We start from the raw sequence: 14,628 nt of genomic DNA, 5'->3' as shown, positions 1-14,628 counted from the left end.
ATGGGAGAGGGTAAAATATCGACATGAGATTTTTTTTAATACCTTCTTTATAAAAAAAAAAAAAAATAAAATAAAAATATGCACATGTAGAAAATTAAAAAAACTCTAAGTGCAATTTTTTAAAATATTTTTTTTTTATAATTTATCGTTTTTAAAAAAAATCCAAAAATTATTAGATGTCTAATATGTACAATAATTTTTTGAATTTTTTACAAATGACAAATTTATGAGAAAAAAAATATTTTAGAAAATTGAACTTATAGATTTTTTTAATTTCTACGTGTGCATATTTTTAGTTTTGTTTTTTTACATTAAATTTTAGGAAAAAAAAAAGTGAAATTTACTCCAAAGGGAAGTTTATTTTAATATTAGAACTTCGAATCAGAGTGAGTGTGAATTTAACTTAAATTCAAATCATTCCGATGAAATAAAAAACTCTCTATTTACCCCTATGCAGGGTTTTTTTTCAAACCGGAATTCGAAGCGATTTGGATTTGAATAAAATCTGACTCAAAATTCACCTCCAATTTTTCGGTGTAATTTTTTTGATACTAATTAAATTTTCAGTAAAAGAAAAAATAAAACTAAAAATTTATTCGCACATTATAGATATTCTATTTGATATCAGTACACAAAAGTGCATGTAAAACTTATCAATAATTAATTCAAATTACCCAGTAGAGAACATTATAGTTCATGTATATATTTATACATAAATTGCAAGTCCCTACGGAGCGTTGAGTGATTCTTTCCTTTCTGCAGGGTAGCAAACATAACACATGCATACACCCTCATATATATACATATATATATAATACAAAGCAATACAAGGGTAAATGTTAGCGGAACAATTTGGCCCAAGTTACAGGATATTTGCGTTACCGCTCTTCTACTAAATCACGCGATCCGTTGTCTGTAATTATGATTCGTTGAATGAAATGTCAAGGAAACGGGGTAAAATGAGATTTTTTTTTAGGCTATAAAAGATTTTTATTTTTTTTTCTAATTTCTCTATCTGAATTATTTCTCTGAGGTAAAATGGGCCCCCAAAAAAAACAAAGTTTGGTCGAATTTTTTACACTAAAACACCGGCCCATTTTACCCCAGTCAGTTTTTTCCAGTTTTCAATAAAATAATAATTTTAAACAAAAAAAAATTTGTCTCTTGACCCGAACACTACCAAAAAATACACCGTCCAATTTTGCCTTAGTTTTAAAAAAATAAATATCAATAATCAAATAGTCATTTTCGTTTGATGATTATGATAATTAACATTTTTTTGACGTTTTAATTTTAACTCTCAGTATCAGTATTTTACAAAAAAAAAAAAAAAATTAATAATAATATCCGCTAAGCTATTGAGGAAGCTAATTTGCCAAAAAAAAAATCTAGAGTTCATGTCACCATCATAAAATTACTTACGAAAGAAGTCTATAGTCTTCGGTATTTTGTCTGCAGTATGTAGTAAAAAAAAAAAAAAACTAAAATACATAATTTCTTAGATGGATGTATGTACATCATCAAATTGTATAGATGGTGATTCGTGTGAAACTTCCGACAAGAAAAGGTGTCGAGTCACAGAGTATTAGTTGCAATGGAGTAAAAGTCACGCAGTACGCAGTTAATATTGGTACCTATGCATAACAGCTTTGAAGCCAGCTTACAAACAACAATAACAATAACAATAACACCAATACCACCATGAGTACCAACATTAGTGTACGTAATACATCTCCATGTATTTTCATCCACAAGTAACATGAAAACATGTGCGTGCGTGAAATGTTGAGTTATTAGTTACTAGTTTCTAAGTTTAACAGAAACTTACTGCTGATGAACTTCGCAGGTTTTGTTGTAAGTTGGTCATCATTATGTACGTGAATTAACTCGCGAGCTGCCGACGTTAAATATCGAATATAAAATCAAACTTCAAGACTTAACAGGTTAAATTAAAATTGCTACAACGGTGGAAGGCCAAGTCAATTGCCCTGTGCAATATTGTAGTGTTCAAGAGCAAAAAGATCATGTACATTGTACATTAGTATGAAATATAACTGTGCCAAGGTTAATGACAAACAACATTGAAAATAATATCCAAAGAAATTTTCAGGCAAGAAATTTTTTCTGTGAAGATAGAAAAAGTCTAGTTGTAGTGTTTATGATTTATTTCATGGAATGGTAATTTTAAATTTTCATGATTTTTAGATGAACGTGTAGAGAAAATACATCATGGATGGAAATATGTGAATAGAAATTATGTTTTTTTATTTTTATGTTCGGTGCAATAGTATTTCTATTAGTTGTTAAGCATCAGGGTTACCATAAGAAACAAAAATTTGAATAATTAAAGAAATGAAAAATCAAAAAAATTTTAGATAAAGTTGATATTTACTTATTTTTGATGCAGAATATATATAATTATTGTCATTTAAAGCAGTGGATTTTATAAAAAATATAATAATGATTAATGCTTAAAATATATATTTATATTGTGATAAACATATACCAGCTCAAATGATTAGTAATTTAATAATAAACAAATTTATTTAAATTCCAAAAATTATATATTTGGAAAAGAACTCATTTTTGCTACATCATACATTTTGGCCACATTCTCAAAATATTTATAACCGAGTTCAGTCTTATTTATGCCTCAAAATTGAATATGTCGCACAAAATGAGACCTTTAGTCGATTTTTCATATTCAAGACTAAATTCAAAAATATATTCATACTCAAAAATGAATGGTTGGTTAATTATGACTTTTTGGAAAAAATTTTGAACCATAGTGTTACCATTTTTTGAAAAAAATTTCCGAAGTTTTATTTTAGAATTTGTCAATTTTTTGAAAAAAGTTTAGAAAATAGGAACGAGCGAAAAACCAACAAATATTTCTAGTTACAAATTTGGAAAAATTCAACTGAAGAGTCAAATTTGTAAATTCACTCTGCATAATTTTCTTTTCGAACAAAAGGTATTTTAAGATCTGAAATTACTTCAAAATTTTTCTGTTCAAATTCGGAAGCCTTTATTAAATCAAAATTTGAACCAACATTTTTATAACTTACCTTCTTTAAGATTTGATCTGCATAGATCTTACTGTCCCATTATTCAGATCAAATTTTATAGAATGCATTCAAATCTTCGTAGAACCAATTATTTTTTTTTTTTAATAACTAAAATTATAAAATTTGATCTTACACTCAAACAATTTTTTTCCATACATCAATTGCCTTGTAGTTTTTAAGAGCAAAAAGTTCATCACATTACATACCCTGTAAATATAAAATATAAGTATGTCAAGGTTAATTGTCGTAGTGAACATTAAAAATAAAATTAAAGAAAAAATGATTAAACACGGAAAATTAAGTAGCGGCCTTTTGATGCGAAATGAAGGCATTATAAAGTCATTAGGATTAAAACTCCTCCTTCTCCATATACATTTCGTACTCGGTCGTCTTAATAAATTTTGTTACCTTCTCTGCCTTTCACATCTTATACAGTATTTACTGTAATTTATGTGCTAATACATCGCAATATTTTATATGAATAAACAAAACATTAACGGCCTCACTGATGCGTACGGAAATAAACTCAGCAATAGCCTCTTTTTACTTCCCACTCACACATCAAAGCCCAAGAACAGGAACAAAGAATCTAAACATCACAGTTAGTTCTCAATTTGACCGCGGCGCTGTATTTTTATTCTAGCCGAATATGGTAATAGGTTAGCTTCGCTTTAATAACAAGTTAGTTAACTGATGCCCAGATCCATCTACTGATTCTCGATACGTTGATGCTCATCCAGCGTGTCTGTTAAATCTTTAATTACCCAAGTGTTCTAGGTGTACGCCAGGTCAGGTACTGAGGAAAAAGGAGAACATGATGAGTAGTCTTGCATTAGCCTTAGAAGCACCAAGAAAAAGAACAAGACTTGGGTAAGAGTAAGACGAAGCTTGTTCGCTTGTTCTGGACGTCAGCCGGCAACGTAACGCCCACTTCCGCCGATAGAGGTACTTTATTCTTGCAAGTGGAGAGGACTTGAGATTATTTAAGATATTCATTGTTGTTTACTTTCAGAGCCGTGGATTAGTCTATTGTCATTTTGTAATAATGTACACGCGGATAATTTTACGGTTGTAATTATACAGAAGCTCTAGGCAACCGTGAAACAATTTAATGATCTAAAAAGATATACTACTTGTTCGAGTAATTTTTAATCAAATTAAATATAAATATACTCTAGGATATGTAATTAAAAATTTCGCTATTAATGCTGATTTTTATCATAATTTTATAATGTTATTATATTAATATATGAACATTTATGATTATATATGAATCACATATGATCATAAATGATCGTATGAGTTATAAATGTTCATATATGACTAACATATAATTATATATGAACATGTATAAATCATATATCCGCACATATGAACATATAATTTATGTGATGTGTAGATGAATTAGACAGGAACATTTACATTCATACATGTTTGTATGTGATTACGTATGTTCATATATGACTAATATATAATTATATATGAACATATATAAATCATATATCCGCTCACATGAACATATAATTTATGTGATGCTTAGATGAATTAGACAGGAACATTTACATTCATATATGTTCATATGTGATTACATGTGTTCATATATGACTAATATATAATTATATATGAACATATATAAATCATATTTCGGCACATATGATCATATAATTTATGTGATGCTTAGATGAATTAGACAAGAACATTTACTTTCATATATGTTCATATATGATCACATATGTTTATATATGACTCATATATAATGATATATGAGCATATATAAACATAAATGTTTGTATATGATGCTTAGATGAATGGGATCAAAACACTTCGTTTCATATATGATTCCATATAACCATATATAAATCATATATGAACGTATATGAACTATATCTTAATATATGATGTTAAGATGAATTATACAAGTACATTTACTTTCATATATGTTCGTATATGATCATATATAAGTCATTAGTGTTTATATATGGCTCATATATAATTATATATAAATCATATACCGACACATTTAAATATACATGTTTGTATGTGATGCTTAGACGAATGAAATGAAAAATATATCTTCTCATATGAGCATCTATTGAGCATCACATATGAAGATATAGTTCAGGTACGTTCATATATGATTTATATATGGTTATATATATTCATATACATAAATGTATATAACCATATATAAATCATATATGAACGCATCTAAACTATATCTTCGTATTCGATGCTAAGATGTATTATACAAGAACATTTACGTTCATATATGATTTATATATGGTTATATATATTCATATACATAAATGTATTTAATCGTATATAAATCATATATGAACGCATCTAATCTATATTTTCGTATGTGATGCTAAGATGTATTATACAAGAACATTTACTTTCATATATGTTCGTATATGATCATATACGAACAGTATGTCGTCAGATATGAATATATATGTTCAAATCTGCTGCTTAGATAAATTGGGCAAGAATCAACATTCTTATAAATGTTCGTAAATAATCATATAGCATCATATATGATTCATATAGCGTTATATATATAATAATGTATGAAAATTTTTCCATAGACAGCTATTTGTATAGTAATTTTTCTACAAATTTATGTAGAAATTATTGTAAAATATTGTAAGTGTAATTAATTAAGTTGAAGTTGATATTAAGGTTGAGGTTTAGGTTAAAGTAAAACAGAGTAATTTAAGATTATGATAATTAAAATTACGAGGTGTGTAAAAGTGCTCATAAGAGGATTGAGAGCAGTGTGTGGAGTTAAATACTGAAGGTATATAATAGTTGTAGTGTTACATTAGCTAGATGTAGACTAGCATTAATTATGTCTGCTTCACAGGTGCCAACAACTCGATTATCAGCAAGCGATCCGATCTGATCGTACTGGGGTTTGGATTGTTGTGTGTGCCGACTGCTCGAGATATACTACATTTATATACATATATATACATTATATATTATATATATGTTACATTAGACGTGTAGTGGAATAGAGTAGCGAAAAGAGTGTTGTTTGAATACAGCAGAGGAGGTTTTACATGCGATTGTAAGTATGTAATGTGTGGATATTTATGTATGTTAGTATATATTTTAGATGTGAATACATATATTCATATATCGCGTGGGCGAAGCTAATATTTTGTTATTTGTTACTTAAACTCACGCATCAGTAGAGCTGTAGAAACAAGTGTGTGGTCATGATCGTGGTTTATGAGAGGGTTACTTACTTTTTGTGCATTCTCGACCATTTATTTAGTTTTTGTTGCTCGGAATTAGAGACGTTAAAATAATGTCGTTGGATTACGACAGTATCGCGTGTGATAACGCTAGTATTTTTACTTTTATTTTCATAATAATCAACAGTAATTATCGCGTTGAAGTATGAATTTTTTTTATTCACGTGCTTTTATCTTTATTTTATGCGATGGGCTGGATGGTAATTTTTAAAAGTATGTTTTTATGGTTAATTTTTAATGTATGATATTTTCTTATGCTGTATTTTAACTTTAAAGGATGTGAGATTCATAATTATTATAATTTCTTTTGAATTACTATGGAAGTGTAGTTTTGCTCAGGAAATTTTATTGTAGATTTGATAACAAAAAAATTTGCTGATAAATCATTTTTATGGTATCCGGTAAAAAAAATCATCTCATTTCCTTTACTGTACATGGAAAAAAGAACTTTGGAAAAATTACAGTTTTCAGTGCGAAAACAGGATTCTCGTATAAAAACTTCAAATATACTGTAATAATTGAAACTATTTTTAGTAATTGAAAAAAATGGATTTCTTAAGGCAAAAATTTTTACTCACTTCAAGAAATTTTTTGCATTTAGCATTGAAAATAAAAATTTTCATGAGCCATGGAAAAATTTTTAGAGGCGAGACAAAATTTTTCATGTCCTAAAAAAATTCTTGTTTTTATTTCAGAACGCGACATTTTTTTTGCGTGACCATGGCAGATCTAGATTACGGTAAATTACGGTAATTACCATAATTTGCCGTAATTTACAGTATTCGAAAGAATTACGGAATTTCACAGCAAAAGTGAAATATTTTTACCATAAATTTGCAATAAGAATGCAATATTTTTACCATAAATTTGCAGTAAGAATGCAGTACTTTACCGTAAATTTTCGGTAAGAGAGCGGTAACACAGCAAAATTGCGGCATGCCTACGGTATTTAACCGTAAAGTGAAGTATTCCATTCTAAAAACCGCAAAAATCCCGAAAATAAGGATAAATTGCTGCATTTTACTGCAAAATTCTGCAAATTACGGCACGTTTACCCATGGACACCGTAAATTATGGAAAATGCGGTAAATTACCGTAATACGAATCTACCAGAGTAAGAAATACTGCTTTTCTGAGTGCAATTATAGATACCAAATTTGACAGTTTCTGATGTATTTCAAATCGAATGAAACTTTACCATGGACTAAATTCTATTAAGAAGTGAAAAAATTCTTACATGAAACTGTAATAATTACAATATGTTTCAGAAATGATGCAAAGTTTACAGTTTCGAAGTAGAACACTGCTGATATTGGGAACTGTATTTTCTCCACCATTTTTTTTGACGATTTTTCCAGCCACAAAAGTTGGCTCAGTTCAAACCCAGCATGGTAAATTTTCATCAAATTTTTTTTTTCTCTCATACTCTATTATTCCTTAAGAAATAAATTTATTTACAGAAAAAAAAAAATAAAATTTATAAACTAAATGAAATTTATTCCACTGTAAAATTAAAATAATACAAGTATTGATTTAGTCATTGATATATTTATACATATATGTTAAATTACGCAAAACTGAAGTTTTGTGTATGGATGAGAGAATTGAAGAGGAAGCAGAGTAGAGAAAAGTAGAGAGAGAATATTCTGTACAGAGATTGCACAGCTGCGAATATCGCACGGATTTACAAATTACATGCATACACATATATCTATATATCTATATATCTATATATGTGTGTAGCAATTTGATACAACGTTACACATATGGAGTATAGAAGCACAGATTTGAAAATACATGTAGCTTACCAGAGCACGTATTAATTGATCGAATTAATTTGCGAACGTGTTGGATACGTTCGGCTTCCACAATTCGATATACATTGTACCTTGTTCACCAATTACTGTGCAACTAACACTCTTAAACACATACATGTATACAGATATTACATGTACAACATATATATATATATATATACATACATAAAAAGGCAGATATATAACTCCCTCCTCCTACCGAAATAACACACCCTAAATTTTGTTCGCTGATTTTACGCGACGGTTTTAATCCAATACGATGCCCCTTACAGCTCGTTGCACACTATTATTATTTCCGCAGTGATTCTTGAATTAATTTAAATTTTAAATATATTTAATGTACATTATAAGCATGTAAAATATCATTTCGAATTGAAATTTAATATTTTAATAATTAAAAGAATTGTTTTAATAATTAATTAATACGTACCTTGTTTCTGTATGTGCTATGGTTTTGTGTGCTAAATATATATGCAGGATGACATGTTTTTGAGTCGCTAGATCGGCGACAATGGACCACTTTGTTCTCTAAAGTATAATTTTAAAATAAAAGTCAACTCTAATTTCGCTTTTGTCGATTTGATTTACTGCTGAGTTTTGGCTTAAATATTTTTGCCAGCTCGTTTTTACTTTACTTGTTTTATTTAAATGTTTTGACTTTTTTCGTCTGCATACTAAAGCTTGTAATATTAAAGTTTGTTTTAGACTTTTTATTAATTATTTATTTTGAAGTAGCGGAGATTGAGGCACGTTGGAACGAAATTATTTTTAAAAATTACTGTTAATTAATTTATACATATATATTTATTTATTTATCACTTTAATTGCCTACACTGTAAAAAATTTTCATATTAAATTCGGAGTAAAATTCACTCCGAAAGGAAGTTTATTATAATTTTTAAACTCCGGTTCAAAATGAAATTAACTCTTAATGGGAAATTTTTTTTTTAAATTTTAAATTTTGAATCAGAGTAATTTCAAACTTAAATAAACTCCAGGTTACTCCGCTGCAAAATCCGTATGTGGAGTAATTTTTTCTAAAACTCCGAAATTTCGAGTGACGGACTGAATGTTAAAGAAAATTTATAATCACTCCGAATTCAAACCCGATTTTTAATTGCATAATTTTTTTTTCAACAAGAAAATTATTCATTTTCTATATTTCTCCCCCCCTCCCCGCCCCTATATTTCATATCACTTCAATTAATTATAGTTTCAAAATAAATAAATTTAAATCAAATTTTAAAATAAATAAATTTAATCAAATTAAATAAATATACAAATTGGTTTTTCCCAAATTTTTGCTGAGACCCATTTTGCCCCGAGTGCTTCATGTCCCATTAAAATACAGTTTTGGCTCGATTCTTAACTGAAAGTAATTTTTTGATGCAATAAATTCTGTATAAAAAATAAAATAAATGATTTTTAAATTAAAAAAGATAAACTTGTGGGAAAAATAACATGTCCAAATACTCAAAGTTAAAAAAGAATAAAAGCCTGATGTATTAAACATAAAAAATATAGACAGACGTCATTGAGCACTTACCGATCTTTATACGGGTGATATCTCTTGCTGAGAATTGTTCGAGATTTCAAAGGAAAAGGACTTATGGATATCATCAATGTGTCTATAATAATGCGTTTTTTTTTTTTTTGTTCCTTGTATCCATAAGTACATAAATAAAATGTATACCACACTTCTGTGTAATGCTTAGTGTATACTCATGTTGAGCGGCATCAATGTCACGCGTACTAACCGATCGATCAATCGTTTTTGAGTGGATAAGTTTTTTTTTTTTTTTTTTTTTTTTTTTTAGAATATTGTTGATTACATGAGTATAAGATGAGAAGCTTTAGAAATCTGCGGGTAACCATCATTTTCATTTTTTTTTTTTTTTTTTTTTTAAATAGTCTTAATGATTATTTATCGTTGTTTAATAAAGTCTAATAGATAAATATATAACAAAACAATTTGGGGACAACGGAAATGAAAATTTTTTTCTCATTCAAAAATGTACATTTCCATAAAATTTATATTATTCAAATTTCTTATTTAATGTAAATGATGGTAAGAAAAAATTATGGTTGGAAAACTATGGTTGGAAAACTATGGTTGGAAAAAAAATGTCAGAAGAAATTCAAAGAAATTTGTGTTCTAAAAAAGTTAAATAATAAATTTGAAAGCGTTGATACATTTTTTATGAATTTCTTCAAATGAATAAATTATTATTTATGTCGAGTGATATGAATTGTCGTTCATTCAAAATTACAAGCGCTTTTGCATTTAATACTGCCAAAAAAATTTACCAAAAATTTAACTGAACAATTCTTATAAAAATTAACATCGATTTGCATCACCAGTATATAGGCATTACAAATAAATTATAATTATTTTTTCCATTGAAAAAAAAATTAAATGTAATTTATTAATTCAAAAATAAAACTTTTAAATCCTCATGACACCGGCCCAATAAACGAGTAGTCTTTTCATGCCACTCTACTAATAATTTCACGGTTTTCAAAAATCTATAATCCCAAAGTCTGAGGTAAAGTAACTTTCAAACAACACACTCTTCTTCCCGCTTTATTTCACCTTAAATTTACACACATTAAAAATCTGCTTTTCTGCTTACATATCTTTCATTTTCTACGTGGCTGTGAAAATATTTTGAGCAACCATTCATTTCGGTACTCTTTGGATTCAAAAAAAAAAAAAAAAAAAAAAAAAAAAAAAAAAAAAATTCATACATGCATCCTATATTTTTATCTTACAAAACAATATTACGTACAACAAAAAAAAAATATATGTATATATATAATTCGGTTGACATGTTATGGTTTTTCAATTATGCTACTGTTATATTCCTTAAAGACGCTAAAAAAATCTATATATATTTATAAGAATTGTGTAACGATAATAACATAAAGAACTAAAATCGATATCTGTGAAGTTTCGACAGCAAATCTCTTGTTCATCCTTCAACTTTTTGTCAAGAGTGTTTTTATCCTGTTAAACTGTCATGATCGATGGTAAAAAGATGAGTGAGGAGTTTTTGTCGTGGTTTATTTTGTTGTCAATCAAAAAAAAAAAAAAAACATATATATATATGTATATATATTCAATAGTATGACCTATTAATATTTGCACATTAGAAAATTTTTAAGGTAAAAAAATATAAAAAAAAGAAAAAAGTCGAAGGAAAATAAATATAAGAATGAAAAATATATATAAGAAGTAATATATTGAATAAAAATGTGTAAAAATATATGACAATAAGAAGTCAAAATATACATTACATGGAAAAGTAAATTCTTTGTATAGATAAATAGTAAAGTTTGTTGAATGACAATAGACATGGTGGATGTTGTCTAAATAGGTTGGAAATCGTTGGTGGCCGTGGTGGCAAACGAGTAGTGGACAAAATACGTGTGGTGTCCGTGACGAAACGCGCGACTGCAGGTGGCCCACAGATGCCAGGGATTACGGGGTTTTATATACCCCAGCGGGATATTGATCCTATTGTGCTGAGCGTCGAGCCAACAGCGAGAACGACACTGTGAGATGTGTGAGAAGTGAGAAAGATATGTATATATATGTATATATATGTATATGTATACATGTAAAGGTGAAGGTGGAGTTATAGGTAAAGGTATGGGTATGTGTGGTTAGATAGAGAAAGAAACAAACCAAGATGATGATCGGAGTTAAGTACACGAGTGAGGAGGATGACAAATAAAATAATAAAAGGTTATAAAAAGATGTGGATGGTTGCAACTAACCACGCAAACCTATTCTGATTTTTCATGCATCTTTACACGCGTGATCACCAATTAATTTACTATTAATTTATACTCATCATGGTTTTTATTTCTAAAACATTTTTTTTTTTTTTAGGAACTGAAAATAAATTTTTTTTTCAAAGCGGATAATTTATGAGAAAATTAACTTAGTTCGTAAATATTTAATTAGCGATCTGCTAAAATTTTTGTAAAAATTTGTGTCATTCTCAGATGAAAGTATTACTGGGTCAAAAGTTCATTTACGGATGATTATTTGGTATTTATTTTTGTTTGAGAATATGAATTTGATATTAGACCTTATTTTTGTGAAAAATATGTCAATGGTAATTAATATTTTAAATGTCATTAATTTTTGACTCGGAAAACTTTCACCTAGAAGGTATAAATTTATTTTTTATAGATTTTGCATTCACTGTTGATATTTAAGAGTTTGATAGCTTAATAATAAAATGTATTTACTGAAAAAAATTACATTGGATTAAAGCCGATGGTTATTCGAAGTTAAGTGTGATTTCATGATTAGCTTGACCTTTCAAGTTAGAGGAGGTTTTATTTTTAAAAAAAATCAACGCCAATTTCATTGGAATGTTTCATATTTATATACATATATGACATCAAATTCATTAAATTGATGATAATTTTTTTGAATTAAAGAAAAACCTGAAAAATACTTTTATTTTTTTTTTCTCCTTATAATCATATATTTCATTGATTATATATTAGTTACCTTCAACTTTAATATTAATTTTAAAAACAACCCCTATTTCTAGCTGCTATGATTTTTTTTTCTATTTTTGAGAAAAAAGAGATGACCAAAAAACATCTTTTTTAACAAAATAAATCGCATGATTATTTATATATAAATTTTCAAAAAAAAATACGAACTGATGTCATGCAATTTGAAGTCAAAGTCACAAGAAAAATTTTTCGACAAAATTTTAAGCTGCCCGATTTCTGACCGACTCTCTTGTATTCAAATAAAATTGATGTATTTTATCGCAATTTTTTATCAGAACAAATTTCGGATAAATTAATTCCGAGATTTAATTTCGAGTCTTGAAACCTTTAAACAAAGACTTAATTTACATTTTATACAAAAGATAATCATGATTGGGTTTAAATGATTTAAAAAGGAAGCTGCTCATTCACTCGGAATCACGACATCACGTCGACTAGATGAACAAGTTACGGTTCTTTGAGTTGCTTTCGTGTCTGAAAGCTTTTGTCTTTTTATCTAATCTATCATTTCACTCTTCCAACACTTGAAAAAAAAACCTTTCGATAATCTAAATATAACATCCATTTAACGTCAATCAAACGGCACCCGAACGATAAAATATTTTATCATGACAAATAAAAAATTTCGATTTAAATGAGAGTGACAAATAAATGGTTCTGTCGATAGGTATGTATATTTGTATATAGTTCACAGCAGATCGAATAAACAACACAAAACGGGATTCCGTAAATTCCAATCCTGTTGGGGCCGTTACACTTGGAGAAGCACGAGCCGTCAGGAAACGAGGCAATTTGCCTGTCGCAGACGAGAAAACGAGCAAACCTTTTTTGCTCTGACTTCAACTGCTCGACTCTTTACTACTCTTATTGCTCTGAGAAGCATGTTCGATTTTTTTAGTCTCGAATTGCACGGGCGTATCACGATGGCACGCAACTTTACGAATTATCTCGTATGTATACACAATACTAAGGTGCAGTGGGAGTTGGTAATTTCCGATCAACAAAAAAAACAAACCCAAGAAATCTATCGAGAAAGCCAAAGGGCCTGAGAAGTCAATCTTGTGCAAACACGATAACGGGACTTTTATTTTTTTTTTTCATCACTTTTATTGAATACTCAAATAAATAATAAATTTTTCTTATAACGACAGCATTTTTAGTTAAGAGAAATTTTTTAAATTCTCATAACAAGAAATTCTGTAAAAAATTTCAGAAAAAATGATGAAAATCTATGAGATTAATTTTTGAATTCAAATCAGGGAAAATTTTACGGATCGACAGAAATTTTTAAAATTTTAGTTTCTTAGGCTGCCGCTAGATGGCGAGTGGCTAAAATTTTTGGTCGCGATGAGAGACATGATGTAAAATTATTATATTCATGTGGTTTGAAAAGTTCAAATTTGAGTCCAGTGTTTTTTTTCTGTATATCGTAAAGACATGGACAAATCAAAGTATAAGCATAAAAAATATATGAAGCCATACGTAATTTGACTTTATTAATAAAGAATAAACTTTTCAAACTGAACTGAATAGGTCGAACTTCGTAATAAGCAAAATTTCTGATTGAAATAAAATTTCAGTTTTTGTGAGCTCTAATTATTTTTCCTGCTAATTTTCCAAAGTTCAAATTATGCACAAAAAAATTTTGATTCACTCATTTTTGAGAACAAAAAACCACTATTTATTTTACTTTTTTTTTTTTAATTGATGGGCAAAGTTTTGAAAAAATTATTTCGATCAACTTTTATGACAAAATTTGAAATCTTCAAAAATTTTTTTGTACATAAAATTTTCAAGCTAAAATATTTATTTAAAAATTTTAGAAATTAAATTTGAACCCTGTGACTGCGAGCTAAACTCGCCAATTCTCGACACAATTTTTAAATTTAATGACCACTTTTTTTTATCGCATCTTAGAAAAAAAAAAAAAAGAGTAATTAA

Source organism: Microplitis demolitor, chromosome 7, assembly GCF_026212275.2.
Source record: "Microplitis demolitor isolate Queensland-Clemson2020A chromosome 7, iyMicDemo2.1a, whole genome shotgun sequence".
In the NCBI taxonomy this organism is placed as follows: domain Eukaryota; kingdom Metazoa; phylum Arthropoda; class Insecta; order Hymenoptera; family Braconidae; genus Microplitis; species Microplitis demolitor.
This window is presented reverse-complemented; position numbering follows the sequence as displayed.